This window comes from Lissotriton helveticus, chromosome 3_1 (assembly GCF_964261635.1).
Source record: "Lissotriton helveticus chromosome 3_1, aLisHel1.1, whole genome shotgun sequence".
Taxonomy (NCBI): Eukaryota; Metazoa; Chordata; class Amphibia; order Caudata; family Salamandridae; genus Lissotriton; species Lissotriton helveticus.
The window spans coordinates 1,103,129,444-1,103,151,098 of NC_136061.1; the positions used below are offsets into that span (position 1 = coordinate 1,103,129,444).

Here is a 21,655-nt window from a genome sequence, read left to right on the forward strand (position 1 = left end):
TAGGAGCAGCTGACTGTAATGTAGAGGGCACTCTCTGTAAGCACACTGGAAGTGACCTAGACCAAGAACCACACCCTGGCAAACATTACACAATCGTGGCAGCGACCAGCGACATATGGGAATCCCTTGAGGCAATAATAAACATTGCTGAACATTCCAGAGCTATAGTGGAGGTTAGCAATGTTTTTTTTAAGTTCAAGTTTATTGAAACCAAAACATAGCATAAAATACAGAATGCAATACAATCAAGCAATGAAAGGTATATGAGATACAAAAATAACATTTGAGGAGGTATAATAAAACGGAATCAATAAACACCTATATCTAAGTCAGGTTAGCAATGTTCTTCGCAAAATATATCTAGTGAGAAAACTGATTAGTATACTAAGGCGTATAGCCTGTCAGAAGAAGATGCTACTTCAAACTCTACACCTGATGCTCGTCTCTGGACAATTTATTCTAATTTGCTACCTGGTAATGGTAAGGTGCCCTTATGATGACACCCACTTAGAGTATAAAGTTAGTTGAGATCAACAGACCCGCCAAAAATACAGCTAGTGGGGTCCTGCTCGAATAGAGAAAATGCTAATTATTGCTCTTTTAATTAGTCATCTCACACACTATCATTCCTCAGAATGACTTTACTCAAAAAGCCCTTCTTTTCTCCTCGCAGAAGGGTCCACCTTTTGACCAATGTATGCCCCCTTTTGACATTCTCTCCTCCAACACTTACTTCAAGGGGAGAAATTTTCACATTTGAGAAACTTGGACTCAAAGATATAGTCAGTTTTAACCACCCAGGACAGTCGCTCAAACAGTCTCTTTCTGCGCTGAAAGGTCTTTCTTCCTGGATCGAAGCAGATATCTAGATGTACCAGGGATCGTGGGGTCCGGGAAGACTTCCTCAGGTCTTTTCAGGTGACACAGCTCGTCCTCTCTCGGTGACCAGGCTGCCGAGGTGATCTGTCAGCACTGCTGGGCTCACGAGGGCATGCGGAACTTTACAACAGTGGGTAGCATGCACCCAATTCTTCCGGTTGGTCACTCGTACCGCAGTTCTGGTAGCCAAGAGGACTTGCTCTGGTCCATGCCAACGGGGTGCCAGGGAACTGGTGGTTTGTTGAAACAACTTTGTCAAGACCAAGTCACCAGGCCGCAGATCATGGCCATCACCTTGCGACCAGTTTGGAAGGCCTTCCTGTACCTGCTGATAAATAGAAGACAAGCTGTCAGTTAAATGGGACAAATAGTCACTCATCAACACATGGGGTACATCATGTATAGGGCGAGGCTTAGGGATTCCCCAAATATTCATAGGACTGCCAAACACAACCTCATATGGCGTAAGGCCAGATCATGTATGTGGTATTGAACTGACAGAAAGTAGTGCTAGGGCCTGGGCATCAGGCCACTTCAAAGACGTCGAAGTCTGTATTGTAGCCAATTTCAATCTCAGGGTGGAGTTATAACGTTCCACCAAGCCTACTGATTGTGGATGAAAAGCTGCATGAAATTTCTGCTTAATCCCCAACCCTTTTATTACGTATTCGACAACTTTCCCAATGAAATGAGGTCTGTTGTCACTCCAAAATACCAGACAAATGCCGAATCGAGGGAAGAACTCCTTTAGGAGTGACCTCAAAAGGTGCAGTTGGTGTCGCAAACCCTCCTGTTGGAGTTCGTGTTCCCTTTCCAGGATTATACGAAAGGCAGACCAAACAAGACTAGACCATCTTTTTAGCAGTACCAGCAATATCAGGATGATACCAAACTTGCATGAGTTGTTTTGCCATTGAGGATGCACCAATGTGTGCCGGCCCATGTGAATCATGGGGTATAAGTAAGCTGTGGGTAACTTCCATTTGGTCATGTCTTTATTCCATTGAAAAATAAGTAGAAAATGTGTTTTATTGTTATAAAAACTCAACAATCATCATAATTAAAAATAGACATATGACTGTCTATAATAAAAAAAACAATGTATGCCAACGTTCAGCTTGTGACTTTACTACATACATGGATGTGGTACTTCGCTGCATTGCGGTTTCACGTGCTGTGTGATCTGCAAAGGCATTACCTACTCCTATTTTATCAGTTACTTTCTTGTGTACACTACACTTAACAATTGCCACTTTCTTAGGATAGGTTAGGGCAGTAAGGAGATTATGTACCAATTCTCCATGCACTATCTGTGTCCCATGTGAGGTGAGAAAGCCCCTTTCTTTCCATAAGCTGCCAAAATTGTGTGCCACCCCGAAAGCATACTGGCTGTCGGTAAAAATGTTAACAAGTAAGCCTGTACTAAGCTCACACGCTCTCGTTAGTGCAATCAATTCGGCCGCTTGGGTTGACTTCTGTGGAATGCGAGCTGTTTCAATTACTGTATGAAATGATGTAATCGCATAGGCAGCAGATATAGTGCCATCAGGCAATTTTAGACATAAGCCGTCAACCCATAACTACCCATCAACACTAGAGAGAGGTGTATCTTGTAGGTCAATGCCGCCTTTTGTTTGCTCTTCAGTAAGGAATATACAATCATGTGACTAATGTGACGTGGCTGAGTAGATGGAAATGGCAACAGTGTGGTAGGGTTTAGTGTCAAACATCTTTTCAGTGTAATATGAGGGGCCAAAAGTGTCAATTCATATCCTGTCAAGCGGGCACTAGTCAAATGCTGTGTTTTCGTTTGATTTGGTAAAGCATCAACAGAATGGGGTACTAACACAAGCAGTTTATGTGACAAAATTATTCCTTCACTCTGACGTATTGATCTAGCCGTTGCTGCCACTGCTCGGAAACATCCAGGCGACTGGGTCAAGGACAGCTGAGAAGTATGCACAAGGACGTTGCTTATCACCGTGTGTTTGTGTTCAAACCGAGAGGGCACAACCTTCCTTCTCATGTACATAGAGTGTGAAAGTCTTAGTGTAGTCTGGAGTTCCTAATACTGGTGCAGAGCAAAGAGCTTGGCGTAACTGTTGGAAGGCATTCTGACATTCAGTAGTCCATGGGAGGGGCATCGGAGTGTCTTTAGTCAGAAGGGCCAACAAAGTTTTAATAATGTGTGAAAACTAGGGATCCACTGCCTACAAAAAGAAGTGAGGCCAATCAGTGCACGAACATCCTTCTGAGTACGGGGCACAGGGGTGTCTAAAACAGTCTGAATGCGGTCTGGTGTAAGTGCACGTCCTCCCATAGACAGGAGGTGACCTAAATAGGTAACCTGATGTCTACCAAATTGCAATTTCTTTTGCAAGACTTTGTGATTGTGAGAGGCAAGAAATTATAACAATAACAGTGTTCCTTCTTCACTATGCGCGGGGATATCTGCAGCTAACAAGATGTCATCGATGTATTGAATAAGAGCCTCCCCTTTTGGTACAGAAAAGGAATCCAGCTGCCTTTTTAATGCCTGACTGTAAATTCTGGGACTCTCTGTATAGCCCTGTGGAGCTCTACAGAACCGATATGATGTATTTTTCAGGGTGAACCCGAACAAATAACGGCTCTCAGGGTGAGTGGGTATCGAGAAGAAAGCATTCTTCAAATCGATCACCGAAAATGTAGTGGCAGTAGGAGGGACCATAGTGAGAAGTGTAGGGATATCAGAAACTACTGGATATTGGGGCACTACAATTTTATTAACTTCTCGCAAATCAGTAATGAATCTGTAAATTTAAGTGTCCGTGTCTTTTTTTTCAAAATAGGAAAAATAGGGCTATTGCAAGTGTTATAGGGGACCTCTTCCACCACCCCCACTTTGATCAAATACTGAACAATGTGTGCCAATGCTTCTTCACCTTCTGAAGAGATTTTCGATTGGGGCAGGTGAGGCAATAAAACACCCTCCTGTACTTGAATATGTACAGGTGGAATAACTAGTTGACCCACATCAGTATTTGATTTAGCCCACAAAGTACTGGGTAAGGATGCCAGAGTGACATCCTCATTGATAAGGCAAGACCTCTCAACCATTGGATCATTGGCATTCAAAATAACACGCACACCTTCCGGAGAACAACGTATTGTGGCATGAAAATATTTAAGCATATCGATACCCACAATGTTATCCGGTGTGGTAGGGGAGAGCAAAAATGGGCATGCTGCAGTAAATGTATCAAGTCTGAATTCAAGTGGCTGTGAAAGTGGGCTAGGTGTAGGTGTCCCATCGAATCCTATCGATGTTATCATTGTGCCGGACAGGGGAGTCCTAGGAACAAATTTTTTAGACAGAGCACTACGAGTATCCCATGTATCAACCAGAAACCGATCAGTAGACCACAAGACGTTTGCATCAACATAAGGACCCATTTGTTCTACTGGCACCTCAACCGGTTCCTTACCCCATCCTAGGCTTTCCTATGCATAAGCAGAATCTGCAAGGGCATCAGCAGAATAATCAGACATTTGATATTGATTTTGTCTATCAAAAGTATTAGAGTAATTTGGTCCTTGTTCTACTGCTTCAAATCTGGGGCGAGCTCCCATACTCCCCCTGTTTCCTGAATTCCCTGGGCGTCCTCTCATACTGCCCCTGATACTGCTGACCTCGCAAAAGAGAGCACTCAGAACGCCAATGTCCAGACTCTTTACAATAAGCACACAGGTCAGGGGACACATTTGTTTGAGGAAGAGGGGGCACTCCAGGTGTATACATTACATGTCCGCCTCTTTCACCTCCCCTAAATGGTGGCCCACATACTTGAGCCAACATCATTTTTGTCTTTAACTCCTTAACGTTCTTATCCTCCCTGCCTTTTGCTTCCTGTTCTTGCGGCTCATAATATTGGGCCATAGTCAAAAGGGAAACTGGGGAAGACGTGGTCCAAGAACTCTCGCTGGCCTTTAAGCGACTAGCTATTTCCGGTAACATATTAGCGACAAATTTATCAATAAACAAATGCTTACCTGTATCATCGGCAATGACTGACCACTAAAATCATGGAATATTTCCTCAAACCTTTAAAAGAAGTCAGAAACTGACTCATCCGTTTTCTGTTTACAGGACGCTAAAGTAGTCCAATCTATTTTCTTAGGGGGTATGAGAATCTTTAACTTAGTCCCAATAGCTTTAGGAAGATCTAATCTCTCCTTCTGAGGTTTCTGCGCAGGCTCCCTTTCCGCATCTATTTGTTCTAAATGTTCCCAGGTATCACCATATGCTACATTGTCATCTACTTTACGTATTGTTCTCCACATATTAGGAGGCAAAATAAGCCCAAAGAACATATCAATATCTGGCAAGGTCAGAGTGCAAGAGCTAATGGCTCCTTCCACCTCCTCATAGAAGGTGGCAGGATTTTTCCGGGGGTCTGGGAAAGCCGCTTTAAGAGCCATCACATCAGCTCTACTCCAAGGAGTATAAACCCAATTATATATAAAATATCCCCTTGCATCATCTGAAGTTTTATCATCATTTGTCCCCGCACCCTTCGGGGGAACATACAGGGGTGCAGCTTCACACATTGGTCTCATAGCAGACTCACTACTGCTGGGATCATTCTCATCCACCGGAATATCCGTCTTCTCTGTCTGAGATTCTGTTTTCTCAAGGCCTACTTGCTGCTTTTTAGCTAATTCCTTTGCATTTGTAATGTATCATCCTGTAATTTACCCGCTTGTCTAATTGTGTCAGATATATTTTTGAAAGGGTAAGTCCCATCTCTTAACTGCCTATAATCTGTCTTCAAATCATTTGGGCCTGATTTGTCAGAGATATGCTGCCAATTATATAATATCCCCAACAGAACTTCTCTAAAAAATATAACTGTTTTGCATTTTCCCAAGCCTGATCTGTAGTTGTGAGGATCGTCACTGTAGTCTTCCGCTGAGATTCCTCTCTAGCACTGCCCTTCAACTTATGTGTATCTGCGCTAGACAGAGTAGAGCGAGTCTGTCGCCCAACTTGCTTATCTTTTTCATCTGAAGACAAATGCTCCTCGTCAGAAACCTCATCCTCAGGGGCACTTGGAGTGGGGAATTTATACGGGGGTGGGGATCGATCTAATAAAAAGCAGTCATCCTGAGGTTTATTAACTATGGGATAAATAGGGCGCCTAATAGGGTACTGGGCATTTATCTCTAATCGATGTTCTCTATCTTCTTTTTCTATTTTTTTTCTTCATTTCTCTATTTTTTAATTCTAGAGCTTTTTGATGTATCATTTTTCGTTGTTCTTTTTCTGCTATAGCTTCTGCTCTTTTCGCTTTCTCTCGCACTTGTTTCTCTGACATATGCACACAATCAAACATATCCTGTCTACTTTTTCTTTTAAATAAACACTGCTCTGCATATTGAACCTTTTTAAAATCAAATGACCCATTCACTGGCCATTGTAGATCTGAATCGTTTTTGTGTATTTGTTCCATTGCGAACTGTACATTATGGAAGAAATATCATATTTGACATACATTTCTCGATTAGACGCTCACTCTGGGGGAGCCGGCTGACTTTGTTCTAAACTAGTTTTGGTACCACAGGAGCAGCAACACCACCTACTGAGTGGGCTGAGAGCAGGCATGTTGTACAAATATTAGTAAAATATTCCTACAAAAAATACTTTAAAAGAAAAAAATCTCCACATTACCTGTCTTCAATTTTTGCAAAAATTAAAAAACAAATGTAAACAAAAAGCCCAGGCTTAACAAATCAAGAGTGTCGCTTTAGCGACCTTACCAAACAGAAGACTCCAACTCCCACCTGCTGATCTCCGGTCGACCTAATAGTCTCTTCAAAATTGCGCCAAAGAAAACCCCAGTTGAGACCGGCTACCACCTGGAGGGTCAAATCGGAAAAACCAGAAAAGCCACGTCGGACTGCAAAGGCGAAGGTGTCCTCGTGCAGTGCGCTTCCTCAGCAAAATTCCAGTCCTCCGTCATGACCACTCCTTTGGACGGCCGCGTCTCCAATGGGGCCCCACGTGGCCGGCGCCAACTGTGGAAATGTACCTTTTAGGGGTACACTGGCGCCACTCATTTTCCTCTTACTTGTTGTTTACCAAAATAAATGTTTTAATACATAAAATGTTTTTATTATTATGTCAATTCTCTAAATGTAGAATTTTTTAATAAGAACCTTTTTCTCAATTCTTGAAATGTGATTCTTTGCTTAATTCCCAGTAAAATACTGAATTTTACTTCACTGTTGTAGCTTAATTTCCTTGTTTAATTTTGACATTGATCTATGTTCTCTATGATTGCCTACATTGTTATTTCTCAAGCATTGTTTATCCCTGGTCTAGGAATCTTATTCTTTTTGAATACAGGGGGTCCTTGTTACATATACACTAATACGCAACATGTATGCCTCTAGGTATATATTTCTGGATTTTGCTTACTCAAGGCTACTGATTTCAATGTTACTTTGTATCCAGGTGGGTGACCTCCACAATAAATCCCTTTGAGTCATTCTGTTGACCTTTGTGTAATGTAAATGCTATTTTAGCCCTGGTTGTGTTTGTCTGACTGGATTTCAATTGGTTGTTTACTCCGCTTTCGCTCTCTTTTTTTCCTCTCTTCTCTCTCCCTTCTACAAACATGGGTTTGCTATTGCTTTTTCTGTCCATTTCTCCTATGAGCATATGCACCAATATGGTCACTTTCACCTCCTCTTGAATTGGTACTTCCTGCTCTTTTAACACCCTCAATTTCATTGCCCTCCCAATATGGCCTCCTCATTTGTTTCATACTTGTTTAACTTCCATTTCAAGATGGGCGGCCAGAACCCTGCCCCAGTTTCTTTTCAAGTTTTAGTCCCCAAAGACGCCTTCTAAACTTTAGCCAGGTTTCTTCTTCTATTAATATGAGCCTAATCTCACTAGATGCACCTGATTCCGATTGAAGAATAGTGCAGGTGTCTTGTCCAGCGCATACCTATTCCCCACCCGGCTGCTGCAGTTCCTGGGTTCGCATGGTTCTTGCCTGCATGCTCAGCAGTTACATTTTAGGTATGAAACTTTTACTGCCGACGGTCTTCTTTTTACCCCCCTGGCTTTCCGTGTAGTATAATTTAATTGTTTTTTGGGCCTACTTTGTTACAAGCTACTCCACTGATTATACGTTCTGGCACCATTTGTTCTAGGCCTTTGGGCCCCCCTCTCCTCTCTTGACCTCACCATGTTAAAATCCATATTTATTGTGTTTTTCTTTTTTCCTTCATTAGTGTAATTGGCACACAACTTATTGGGAGTAAGGAGCATCTAGCCATTACTCGCTGGAACCATCTTCTCTGGACCCTCAGTCCCCCTCCAAGGTGAGCCTAATTTTCGGGCACTCTCATTCCCCTGACCTCTCTGTGTGTACAACTATATTTCTTTTTCTTTTCTGTCTTTTCATTTTCTTTTTTTAGTGTGATTTGCACTGCCATCAAGGGATTGAGAGACCACAAACCATTATGTAAATATGTCCGTATGTCTCGTTTTTTGTCTTTATCTTTGAATACTTCTGCTTAATCTTCATGTCTGTATTATATATTGCTGTATTATATATTGTTTCAGTTTTTCCTCTTCTCCTCTATCCTCTTGAGTCCTGATGATCCCGAAATTTTCATAGGGATTAAAAAATCTTTTGCTTCAGACATGGATCCTATGCTTGTGTGTATCATATAGATAAGAGAGAATTGATCACGTTTCTGCACAAAGTACCCAATGCGTCGTTATTTTGAATGCTGCCTTGATTTTTTTTTGTACTATGAGTAAAATACCATTTGGATTTATTTTATGGATGAATTATTTATTGGGGATCACTGTTCTCTAGAATTTACTAGACTTATTGACATATCCAAAGGAAATTGGTAGCTGGTGCGTTGCTAAGGGCGGTTGTTAGTCGGAAATTAATGTGATCGCCTGTCTCTTCTGCCAGAGCAGAGGTGACATTGAAGATCTATGTGAACGAGGAGGAATACATAAAGCATTCAGATGGCTGGCCAAACACATACAAGTTCTTAATGTAGAAAATGAGGAGAATAGGGACCCTGAATAAAAGATATGCAATACAGTATTCTCTTACGCGATGCAACAAAGATGTAGCATATATTCAGAAGATAAACTTGTCACAGGCAGAAGAGAATAAAATACACACATGAAAGGTCAACGTTTCTACATCAGTTAATACTCTTTCTTGAGAGGGGCACTAATATGGATCAGAATGTAGGTTTGTGATAGCGGATGGACTGCTAGATGTTACCCCATTAGCAATCATTTGTTTATACTTTCCGGCAATCTCGAATGCTGTTTCGAGCTAATGTGCACACATACAGCCTGTCACTATTATATGCACGGCATTGAGGCAAGGGATCTTTAAATGCGTGGGAGGTATGAGATGCAATAGATCCTTTCTAGGCCTGGGCAGAATTTTGATTACACCGCTATCGAGTTAAATCCCTCTTTAAAAGAAACTGACCTGCATGAAGGGTGAGCTGAGGGTCCTAGAAATATTGGTAGGGATGGAGGAAGATTTAGTGAGATCATTGGTCAAAACTTGAATATTTACATTGGTTTACTGACTGGCTTGGTTATCCCGGACCAAAGATACACACATGCCTGCAACAGTAATTCGGTCCCGTGAGGGAGTGTTGCTGAACACTGTGAACACTATAAATGGTAATATGTCCTCCTACGCCAGACAGTTCTGCCCCATCGCTGGAGGATCTGACAGTGACACAAAATTGAATAATTGGAGAACAGAGCAGATGATGGCGCTACATGCCCTTCTAGATTTGACAGAGCTTGGACTAGCGGGAAAAAAAGATATCTTTGCAACATATAAAATCCCAGACAACTATGGGCTTCTATAAGAATTTTAAATTGCCTATAAAACATTTTTAGCTCCCAAACTGATGACCGTGTATATAGAGGCATGTGAGATGGATTTCTATGACTCGCCGTAAGGAGGATTGAGGGGTAGCATACCCTAAACTATGCAGAGCCCCTTTGGATTTGTCAGGCTATCAACCATTGTCGCTGCTCAGTCTGCAATGCAAAATATTTCACTGATCCTCCCTGCTTTGATGCACTCGGACCAAATATGCGTTGTCCTACTCAAAAGCTGATCTGGAACATTGGGCACCTGTTCCATGTCATAAGGGGTTATTCTTTGGACGCACATTTACTGAGGGTGACCTCCAATGACGTGGAGAAGGCATTCAATGCTATAAAAAATGGGAGTATCTAAGAGTTTGGAATACATGGGGTTTGATAAGAAAGTAGTGGAATGAACCAATCTACTGTGTGTGAGATCCAGGGTGAGTTGTGTCCAAATTCTGCCCATATATTGGAGCACCGGCAAGGCCGTCTGTTGTTCCCCTCCTGTTTGCATTATTGATGTAGTCATTGGCAATGTTGTTCTGCCACAAGCAAAACCTGAGGACGATAACAATAGGATGTCATATGTGGCAGTCTTTCTGTACACAGACGAGATGCTCCTATATCTGAGGAATTCCATAACTGATCTTGATCCATTGCTGTTCATGTTTAGGTGATTTGAGGAAATGTTAACTCTCATTATCAAAATGCAATAGCAATGTTTTTCCCCTTTAGGTGACCTTGAACAGGGATGAACAGTTCTCTTTGCTACTTGTGTCCTGAGGACAAGACACCTTTTGTTCAGGTGCATTGCCATCGTTTTGAGCTGATGAATTCGAACTGGATGAAAATGGTAGCAAATATCCATGCAGTTTCATCCTTCTGTAAATGCTTGCCTTTAGCTGTAATGGGCAGGGTAGCTCTAATTAAAATTATAGGGTTAGGGCGACTACATTACTACCTTGCTAACATTTTGCTTACTGTATTGCAACGGGTATTCAGAGACATTAATTCCATATTATCTGGTATAATTTGGACTGGAAAGACACAGAATTTCCGATTTTCGATTGCGCATGTCTTTGTGTCATTTTATCAATACCTTTATACGGGATCTCATGAAGTCGAGGCCCCCTCCTTGGAGACATTCCCCTGCCCTCTATTCCGGACTCTCTAGCTCGAGCTTTGGACCAGCCTCTGGCTATATCAGATCTGCAATCCGGGAGAACGTCCGGCACGATGGGTTCCCCATCGAATTCTTCAAACTGTACCGCACCCATTTGATATATCGCACCTGTTGGCCCTCTACACAGAAGCGTCGAAACACGACTCTTTTCCCCCAGATTTTGACAAGCCACTAGAGTGGGCATCTCCAAAGTAGACATGCTCACTGAACATTGTTACTCCTACCAGTCGATCTCCTAAATTAACGCTGACATTAAGATCTTCTCAAAGGTCTAAGTGACCAGGCTAAGCCGGACGCTGTCTTACCTGATCCATCCAAACCAATATGGGTTTATTTCTGGCAGGAGCACCCGGTATTGCATCTGGAGGGTGCAACTGGCCCTCTCACAATCAAACAACGTGAGTTACCCGCTGGCCCTCCTTCTTCTTGGTTTCCAGAAGGCATTTGACACATTCTTATCGACATTTCTGACAGCCTTGTACCAATGGGCCAGGTTTTGGACCCACCCTCAGCAGATTTGCTTTTCCTTAGTAGGTGACCCACATTCCTCAGGTCCTAGATGACTTGAAATCCTCCGTATTTATGGAGAGTTCTCCGTCTTGCAAAAAAACCACATGCCATACACTTTTGGTGGTGGTGCCTGGGGATCTCGCTGGCCAGCACTGGTGCCCTGAGATAATGGAGCAACACAGCTCCTGAAAAAACCTTGGTATTCATGTCTCCTGCCTTCCGGAACTGTCCTGGTCCCTTAATTTTCATCCTCTTGCATCTGCCTTAGATAGGGACCTGCAAAGGTGGGACCGTCTGCTGTTAAATACATTGGGACGCATTGCGGTCTTTAAAATGATGTGCCTTCCCCAATATCACTATATTCTGTCAAATTTCCCCCACCCGATCCCTCAGACGTGGTTTCGATCCCTGACTTAGAAAATGATGGCCTTCTTTTGGGCAGTAGGGTGACACCGTGTGGCCTTTGCGTCCGCATGAAAGTTCTCATTTGATTATGGCCTTGGCATGCCCAATGTTCCCACTACTACCTTGCTGTGCATCTGGTCTCGGTCAACGAGTGGTTTACGGGGGAATGGGAGGACTCGGCATGCCGACTTGAGCTGCACCTCCTAGGCCTTGATGGTCTTCTTAGTCAGCTTTATCGCCACCCGATACCTTTATCATCTCCCTCCTGTTACCAGGTGACACTGCTTTGCTGGAGAGCAGCACTGCTTTATATTTGCTGGATTTGCCGCCTTACGTACATGACCCTATTGTGGCTGGGCACCTGGCTCGGGTAGGTGGCTGGTCTTCTGAGGTTCACCCAAGGGGATCACATAGAGATCACATACCTGGGGGACCGTCGCCAAGGAGTGGCATTGTTGTCCTTTCAGGAAATTCAAGATCAGTACAGTCTCTTCCTCACAGAAGTATTTCAGTATCTGCAGCTGTGTCATGCTTTGTTGGTCGACCTCCAAAAAGATGCACAGATCCCCGCATACAGTCCCCTTGAAGGCAAGCTGATGATAAAAAGATTGGGGAAAAGATGTATCAGCTATCTATAGCTCCCTGTTGATCAGTGCCCCGGACCACTTCCTCCTTCTTTGGCAGAGGTGGGAGGGCTAGGTGGGTGAGCTTGAGGATGGCTGGAGGGAGGCATGCTTGGCCCCAAGAGAGCTGGCGATTTCCTCGAGGCTTTGGTTGATGAATCTAACCTACTATCTCCACGTAATATATCTGCCCACCCCACCGGTTGCAGGAAATGGGCCGCGTGACTCGGCCCCCATGCACAAGATACTCTTTCCCTGCCGCTGACTTCTTTCATGTGACCTGGTCCTGCCAGTCCATATCATCTTTTAGGGGCGGGGTGCGGCGCAAGAACTCTGGGGTACTGGGGGTCGCCACATAGACTGAAGCCCCTGGGTGGCCATGCTAGATCTCATAGAAGAAAATAGGGGGGGGCAAGAGGATCTTTATAGGAGTGGTCTCCCTAGTGGCCAAAAGGGACATCCCCCATACCTGGAAACGGCCTGAGCCCCCCCCTCTTTTGCGATCTGGATAAAGGGAGTTGACTGATGTACACACCAGGAAAAACAATATATGATGCTAGATGTTGCCCTCAAAAACACACCAAAAGATATGGGGTGAATGGTAGGCATGGGTTGCAGCTGGGATGAAGATGTTTACACTTATGACTGTGATTGTATAATGGTTTGTACTGACACAGATGTGGTAATGGTACCTTATTGGTTTAGGATACCATGTGATATTAAGCCTAATAAGATTTGGTTACTAAAAATGATGCAGCCTGATACTGGCGGCATACACTATTAAAATGAATGTACACAAAGATGGTTTACATGTGTGATTTTACTGTGGGACTTATCTGCTTGTGCAGACCTAGCCGAATATCTTATTACTTCGCTGTGGGCGAGAGCGGGCATACATACATTCCACAGCTGTACAAATTCATGGTTTCTGTATTGTCACTACAGATTTTTCTAATTTGTCTGTACCCTTAGGTCTTGCACTTGGCGATTACAGCGCGAAAGCGCTGTCTCACCTGCGAGACCTAAAGTCAGCGGCTCTGCTTCCCAGGAGACAGGAGATGGGCACGCGCAGCATGCTGGAATCGGATCAGGTCGCGCGCTTGAATACGCGCTCGTGTGCCCATCTCCTGTCTCCCTTGCAAACCTCCTGCAGTTAGTTTCACTTTTCCTCCCCTCTCCGCCACAGATTTTTTCAGACGCCTGAGCGCGCGAAGTGTTCATTATTAAAGGCATACAAGAAATAAAAGTCTTCAAAGTGTGCTTTAACAGCAGCGTGCGCAATATTATTAAAAACAACAAAGTGAAACCGATGGGTTTCAATCACAAGGGACCAAGAAGGCTCCATCGCAGAGCCCTGTTGGGTGCCAAGCAGGTGAGAGTGGTACTCACCGCAGCACCGAACAACACCACACACCAGCGTCGAGGATCCCGGGAGAGGAGCAGGAAGGAGAGCCGCGGAGCTGCCTCACAGAGGGCAGGACTTGGGGGGAGGGGGGGGGGCGGAGGGTAGAGGGTCCATGTCTGGGCGGCTCGTACATCGAGAGCAGCAGGGCAGGGAGCAGGAGGTGACGCTTACATGACGAACGCACAGACCGGGTTGCTCCCCGGCTACAGATCGCGTCACAGAACTGCTGTGCGACACATCCCATTTGCACTAACTCATACTTGTTTATTTTGCAGTCTTGCGAGCTCGACCCGAAGATATTGGAGGCAGACACCGCGACTCAAACCTGGTTCCCCAGTTCTAGAGTCGGCAGTTCTCGCCTTTATTCCACATCCTCTTCTCCACTATAAACTGATCAAAAAAAGAATGTTTTATATAGTAAAGAGTAAAAAGTCTCATTCAAAATGCAGACTGCGGATGTCTAACTCGATGTTGCGATGGCCTGGCGTCTCTCTCAAGTCCTGCTACAGAGAAATCTCCCTCTTACCTTTGGCGCCTGTGCCATCAATTGGAGAGTCAGCCCTGTTCCAGCCGCCACAGACAGCCAAATTCCCACGCGATTCCTGGCCAATGCTCTAAGAGACTGCGGAAAAACACTGTGACGTTAGGTTTTTGATGAGTCCGAAAGAGTATTATGTACACAGTTTCGCAGATCCTGCTGGTTTTATAAAGTCTTGCCTGCACATCCCATAAACACAGTTAACACAACCAGAAAGCATGGCAGCTATTGGTTACTATATGTCAAGGATCTTCCAGAACACTTTATTTATGTATTTATTATGCAGTTTTATATAGCGCTAACTCAACCGGAAGGTATTGGAGCGCTTTACATTAGCACCAGTTGCATTAAAGACGGACACACTGTTTTATTTGTTTGCTCGTGGAGATTAATAGATTTTCTCAGAATCACAGGATGTGGAGACTCGAACCTGCTCCCCCAGTTCCAAATAGTAAACATTGTTGGAGCAGATGTTATGATTGTGTTTATTTGCAGTATATCTGCATTTTGCTGGCGTGCTTCTTGGCACTTTATGGTGTTGCACATTTGCATACAGTTGTATCAGTGCACATTTTGGTTTACATATTATGGCGGTACACATTTGCACATTGTTTGCAAGTTGTACGAGTGCACGTTTCTACGTTAGTGTTTTGTGGTTTGTGCTCACGTCCGTGCAGTGTTTAGCAGCTGATTGACAGTTTGAGCGATTCTCTGGAAGGCTGGCGCGCTGAGCCGTGACTGGCAGTAACCCCACTGCAGCAGCCGGGGGAGGAGTTTAGACAGCCGACGCAGCAGCACAGAAGCAGATGTTACCCGCTCTTAAGATTATCTCATCTCCTACCCCTGACTGGTTTCTGGACCGGTTGGGACAAGTCAGGCACGTGTCAGCACCTAAAACTATGTCGGGGAGTGTGATGGCCAATCACACGCGTTATCGCAGCTGAAACGCCGGTACGGGGTCGGTCGTCCACCTTTGCCATTTGAAGGGCTATGGACTAGTGCCTACGGCTAGGGGTGGATCACAAGTGCAGTTTTATATAGCAGTAACTCGACCCGAAGGCATTGGAGCGCCTTACATGAGCACCAGTTACGTCACACAAGGACATTCATTTTTGGTAGGCACGGGTGATTGTGAATCTCAGGATGTTGGACCAAGACTGAACCCGGTTTCCCAGATCCAACGTCGGTAGCTCTGACCTTTACGCCACATCCTGCCTGAATATGTCCTTGAGTAACGTAACCAGTGCTCATGTAAAGGGCTCCAATACCTTTGGGTCGAGTTCGCGCTACATAAAGCTGCATAAAAAAGAATCCTATTAAATGCTAGGGTTGTAGGTGCCATATTGTCAGTGTCACGCCATTGCCTCTGAAAACCCTCAGAAGCTTTCGCGTTTCTGATAAAAGATTGCCTCTGAAAGCTGGGACTGGAATAGCAGTCACAATCAGGCCAGACTATTCGAGTGTAGGGTATATCTCGTGCAATAAAACACCATCCCACAAACCTTTATTAGCACAAAAAAACGAATTCCATCATATACAAGTACATTAAAATTATGACCTTTCCCTGTCTGCACACGTGATTATGGAGTCGGTAAGCTGCTTGAACTCCTAACCTACCTGTCTCTAAATATCCCTATCACCTCGGCCGCCCTTTATTGCCACTATCCTATCCTCTTCCTCCCCTCATCCCAAATCATGTGGCAGAAAAGCCAGGGGAATGGTGGAGGCAGGCAGGAATGGCTCTGCCCATTGTCAGGCAACTCTCTAAAAATCAGGTTTGAGTCGGTCCTGTGCTTAATTTGCGCAGGTGGTTTCCAATGTTCAGCAATGGCCTTAATTGTCAACCCGGGCACTACAATCATCTTCCACCTGGTCGCGCTGTTTGTCTAATTTAGAGATTTGTACAGTAGTTGATTATTCAATATACATTTAAAATGACTCCTACATGCCGCCGAAGACTTTCATAAATGTTTGGGAGCCTGGAATAATTTGGGTTGTCACACTTGTATGCGTGGGATAAATAGTAGTTGTTTTGTGTAGGTACTATCAATAGTAGCGCGGGCAAGGACAATAGGTGGTGCAAGCTGCAATGGCCTTCTGAGAAGGGCCTGGTACACATTTTATTTAGGTCTCGACCTAAAGCATTGCTTTAGCAATGCTTGTTACTTATAGTCCATGCTTATGAGAAGCAAGTCTGGCAGTCTCTTTTACTGCCAGCCTTGCTCATCGTAAGCAAGGACTATACCTTCAAAGTTCGTGTTGATGCACCGATTGCAAGTTTTAAAAACAAATGAATAAAAGGCATTGTCATTTACAATGCCAATGGCTCAAACTTTAATAATGCGAGACCTATTGCATTGTAAATGCTTGTTAATGGGATGAGAACTCTGCACCATTACACTGCCGTTCAGTATCAAAATGTGTGGTCCAGCCAGAAAATGGTATTGGTAAAACTGTTTTCCCTCAATTGGTATAAATAACTTTCCTGTAAGGTCAGCCAGAGTGTGTATTTACCCAACCCACATATATGATAAAAATGTGACTGCCAGGAGCACCACTGTCCTCTCGCCGATCCGCAGTTTAAAGGCAGTGCAGGAACACATGGCAAAGAAAAGTGCCTTTGTCATCACAAAAAGATATTTTTTATTTATTATTAATTCACCCTTTAAGCCCGAGGGCCTCTGAGTTCTTTACTCGTCCTACGAGGAATGCATTCCTATGCATTCCTATGTCATGCTGGAGGCAGTGGGAAACCGCAAGATGCCGCGAGGTGTGCTAAGGTATGAGAGGGCGGCTTTGCAGGTGGTGGTGGCTACCACCCTCATGCTTTGTGACACAATTTAGAGGTAGAAAGATGACAATGACAGGTGGCAGGGGTGCAAAGGGCTCGCAGCAAACACAATTGGGCAGATATGCCCTGCCTAAAGAGGTGACTGGGGTTGCGACCATGGTGGGTACTAGGGAACTAAGTAGGTACTTCTCACGTGAGGCGATTCAGAGGGTCTGTAGCTTGCTGAGGGACAAAATTGACTGTCACTATAGAGGTCACGCTGATCAGGACGGATCTACGCACATTGGGGGATAAAGTGACAGAGAATGTGGGCTTGATCGTAGCACTCTGTGCGGGAACCCAGACCCTCAAAGACTAGGTGACCTAACAAGCAAATTGTCTGCTCTTGGACATTCGGTGTACGGCTGAATGGGCCTGCGGGCTGCAAGAATTATGTTTCACCATGGCTGGAGGGAGCTCTTTGAAAATATTGTCAGGGACTGTTAAAGGAATAGGGGATAAGATAAAGAGAGGAGTGGTCCTTCAGTAGTTCAAGCAACATGCCCCTGGCATTGTTCTGCCACAGAAAGCAAACAGGAGCGGCAACACATACAGAGCTATGGATTTGTAGGAGGATAAAATGATGGCTCACACAGGCTATATCTTGGCCCAGAGGAGTGGAGGTTCTTGTAGAGAAGTTTCTCCCTCTTAGCTCAATGAACATGGTCCGATCCAAACGATAAATATGTTGCCCTATCGGAACAGTGGGTAGGCCTGATATTGACTATTTGCTCTGTATATGTGCCACCAAGATTGCATGACTCCATGGTGCCTGACCTGGTTTTCCTACTCCTACGACTGCCAGACAGCATGTTAATATTGAGGGGGTGACTTCGGCATGGCAGCCAGCGAGCACTGAGACCTCTAGACATACAAAATAACGAGGGGTGCACCGAGTCCGCTTCTGGACTTCTGGCTGCAATGGGAATTGTGGACTAGCTGAGAACACACAGCCTTCAGAAATGGCAATCTACTTATCACTCTGGTGCACTCTGTAGCATCTCCTGCCTTGAATACCTTGTCACATGGCACCAGCAGACACATCAATACTCTGAGGTCAGACACCTGGCCGGAGGGATCTCGCCTCACTCCTTGGTTCGGGCAGTATTAATAAAACTTGCACTGCACCTATTAACAATGTACAAAGAACGCAAAAAGCAGAGCTCGCTACCGCAAAAACAAAGGCTCACCACCATAGTAGTGATGCTTAAAGAAGGGAAGTACCCGGAGGACTGCGCCTCCTAGAGGCTCATATCACTGTTGAATGTCAAAGCCAACATGCTGGCAGTGCGACTCAGAAGACTGATGCACTCGCTGATCCACCATTATCAGTCATACCTTATGCCAAACTGGAGCACAGAACTCCATCTCGAAGCCTTTACGGAATCCAGGGATACAGCAACACCTTATGTAAAAATGCTTTGACAATGTCATTGGATTCCAAAATGCCATTTGATATGCTGGAGTGGAAGTACATATTTGCAGTGCTCGACAAACTGGGATTCTGCACACAAGGTATGCAATGGGTCAGCCTGCTTTACACTGGCCAGAGTTAAGGTGACCCTGGTGTACTCTTCAGTATTCAAACTCCAAAGGGGCACCAGGCAGGGTTTCCCCCCTGTCCCCAATCATCTTCCACCTGGTAAAAGTTTCTATAAATTGGCACAAGTCCCTAATTTATCCAGTGTGGGCTGACATTCCACTACTACCCCCGGACTGGGAGGCGACCATACCGTAGAATGTTTTCCGCTATCTAGGAATACACATAACACCGGATACTGATTTTTTAATCTATTTTTTTAAATTATTTTTTTATGAGCAGAATCTAACCCCGCTACTCAAAAGATTAAAAGGTGACATGAGGCATTGGCGAGCACTGCTGCGTTCCCTGTTGTGTAGAGCGGTTCAATGTAAAATGGTGTTGCTGAAGCGCTTCTTGTACGCGCTCCAAAAATCTTATTACGAGGTCCTCACGGCTTGTTTAAAGACATTTGAAGTGCAAGTCATGCTATTATTATGGAATGGAGGCCTAGCACAGATTGCCCTGCCCAAACAAACTAGAGGCTGATATGATGGAAGAATTGCCTTTCCGGATATTCAGATGTATTTGAGCGACACAATTAATTATGGTTAATGACTGAGTCTCTCTTCTGCAGACCGTACCAGCACTCCAAATGAATAGACATGTACTGGGAGATAGGGGATGTATGGTGGGAGGAAATTAGCCAGCCTACCTAACCTCACCAGAGCAGTGGTCAAAATTTGAAAAGAGGTGACAGCACATCTGGGGTGGAAAAACACAATTACACCGGAGATGTTAGAGACCCTGATGAGGCTGACTGGCTTTGTCAAGTGGGGTTTAATTAGTATCTCCATACCAGGAGACGTGTTGACTCGTGGTGACTCCCTGTGCCAGAGAGTACCAGCTAGCTGTCTTCGAGTCCTACCGCTACCTGCATGCATTGCAGGCTGTATTAGCGAAGGGCACAGCTAGTGTTTTCCTCCCCTCTAGAGGACAGACTATTGGGGGACACCATGACCAAGAAAGCCAAGTCACTGGCTTATAAAGATTGTAAACCGCACCCCTGATATCCTATAGCAACTGAGGGAACGGTGGGAACGGTGGAAGAGGTATTTGGGTGACCTCGAAGATTGGAGGAGCCCCTTGGTGCCCTTAGAGAGGTGCCCATAAAATTGGGCTTCACTCTGGTACAAAGTGCAGATCTCTCCTCACTCCTACTACTCCAGAACAACCTTGTTTAATGTGGGCAGGGTTGCCACATATCTGTGCTTGCGACTTTGCGGGCAGACTGGATCCTACCAACATATCGTTTGGGACTGCCCTGTAATACAAAACCTCTGGTCCAAAATTGTGGACTGTCTGGGGCAGGTGAGGGGAGCTGACTATCTTGGCAAAACAATGTATCCTTAATATATTGGAGGAGGTGGGTGTAACCAGGGCCCAGCGACTATGGATGTCACTTGGTCTGGAGGTGAAAAGATATGTTATGAAAGCCTGAGGTGCTGGACTGGCCTCTGATTTCTAGACCTGGAAGTGCAACACGTAGCTGAAACATTGGTTTTTGAGGCCAGAGGATGCCCCTAAAATGCACCAAAATTTGGAGCGGATGGAACTCCTATTGGGGGTTGATACAAATGGACTCTGTGCGGTGCTGTGGCTGGATCTGTGGTCCCAGGCTATTCTTGAATGGAATATGATATAAACGCCATTGTAACTTATGTTGGTTTCATTTTGAAAATTCAAATAAATAGATATAAGAAAACAATTCACCCCTAAAGTGTGTTGTGCAAGCCCAAAAAGCCGGGCATTTAATGTATAAAACGTGGCAAGCTATACATTCAACAAATGTGGCCCCACCATAACTGAATGTCTAAAGCTATTTTCACTGTTTAAGTTCAGCTGCATTTTCCATAGGACGGATCAAAAATATTCTTTGAGAAATGTGAGAAAAGTGTTTTTTTTTAATATTTCTTTTTATTAGCATTAAACAATGAAACAAACATAACAATTGCATTGGGAATACATCGGCATTATCACTGGAGTGCTCGTAGCAGAGGACGTCTCGCAACAGGATATAAAACAGAATAGTAAAAGTTTAGAATCAAGGGGAATCCAGAGTGTCTAAATCAGTTCGCCTGGCTGGGGGAACACAAATATCTCCCCGGTACACATTCCACGGCCCCCAAATCTTATCCACTTTTCAGGGCAGCCCCTCGCAACATACACAGCACGCTCTCTGAACATACACCAGTCCAAGTCCTGGGCCCACTTGGCGCACTGCGGCGACTGAGTAGCTCCCCATAATTGTGCGATATTGCGCTTGGCAATCATACAGGCCAGCGTAACCCATTGCTTTAGATATTGATTAAGATCCGTGGGTTCCCAAACATTCAAAAGACATCTGCGCGCCTCCAATCTCACATCACAGCCCAGGACATCTCGCAGAGTCTCATGTGTGGCGCGCCAATAAGTCTGAACTCTATCGCAATGCCAGAGTATGTGTAGAAACGTTGCAATCTCTCCACAGCCTCTCTTGCATTCCCCATTCGTACTCCATCCCATCCTCACCAGACCCGACCAGTGACATAAGACCTATGGAGAATCTTCAATTGCACCAGACGCAACCTCATCTGTATCGCCACAACCTTGGGGGAAGACACAGCCTCAACCCAGTCCTCATCATCCAACTCTAATCCATCGGCTACCCAAGCCTCCCTGATAGATCTCAGCGGGTCTCCCATGTGATTGATCAACTTTCGGTAAATCAATGAGATGGTCTTCTCTTGTAGATGCCCATCCAATACACGATCTTCAAGGGGGGAGGCCTCGGGGAGGGT

General features: G+C 44.7%; 1 protein-coding gene across 3 annotated transcripts in view; it reads left to right on the forward strand.

Annotated features, from left to right (window-relative positions):
* The window catches only part of WDSUB1 (WD repeat, sterile alpha motif and U-box domain containing 1), a 321,017-nt gene that overhangs the window by 3,756 nt on the left and 295,606 nt on the right, over window positions 1–21,655 (forward strand). For 2 of the 3 annotated variants that reach the window (XM_078681697.1, XM_078681699.1), the window contains exon 2: window positions 8,164–8,253. The exons of the other annotated variant lie outside the window; for it this stretch is intronic. The gene's annotated coding sequence lies outside the window, so the exon portion shown is untranslated. The remainder of the gene's footprint in view (window positions 1–8,163; window positions 8,254–21,655) is intronic. 3 annotated transcript variants of the gene reach the window in all.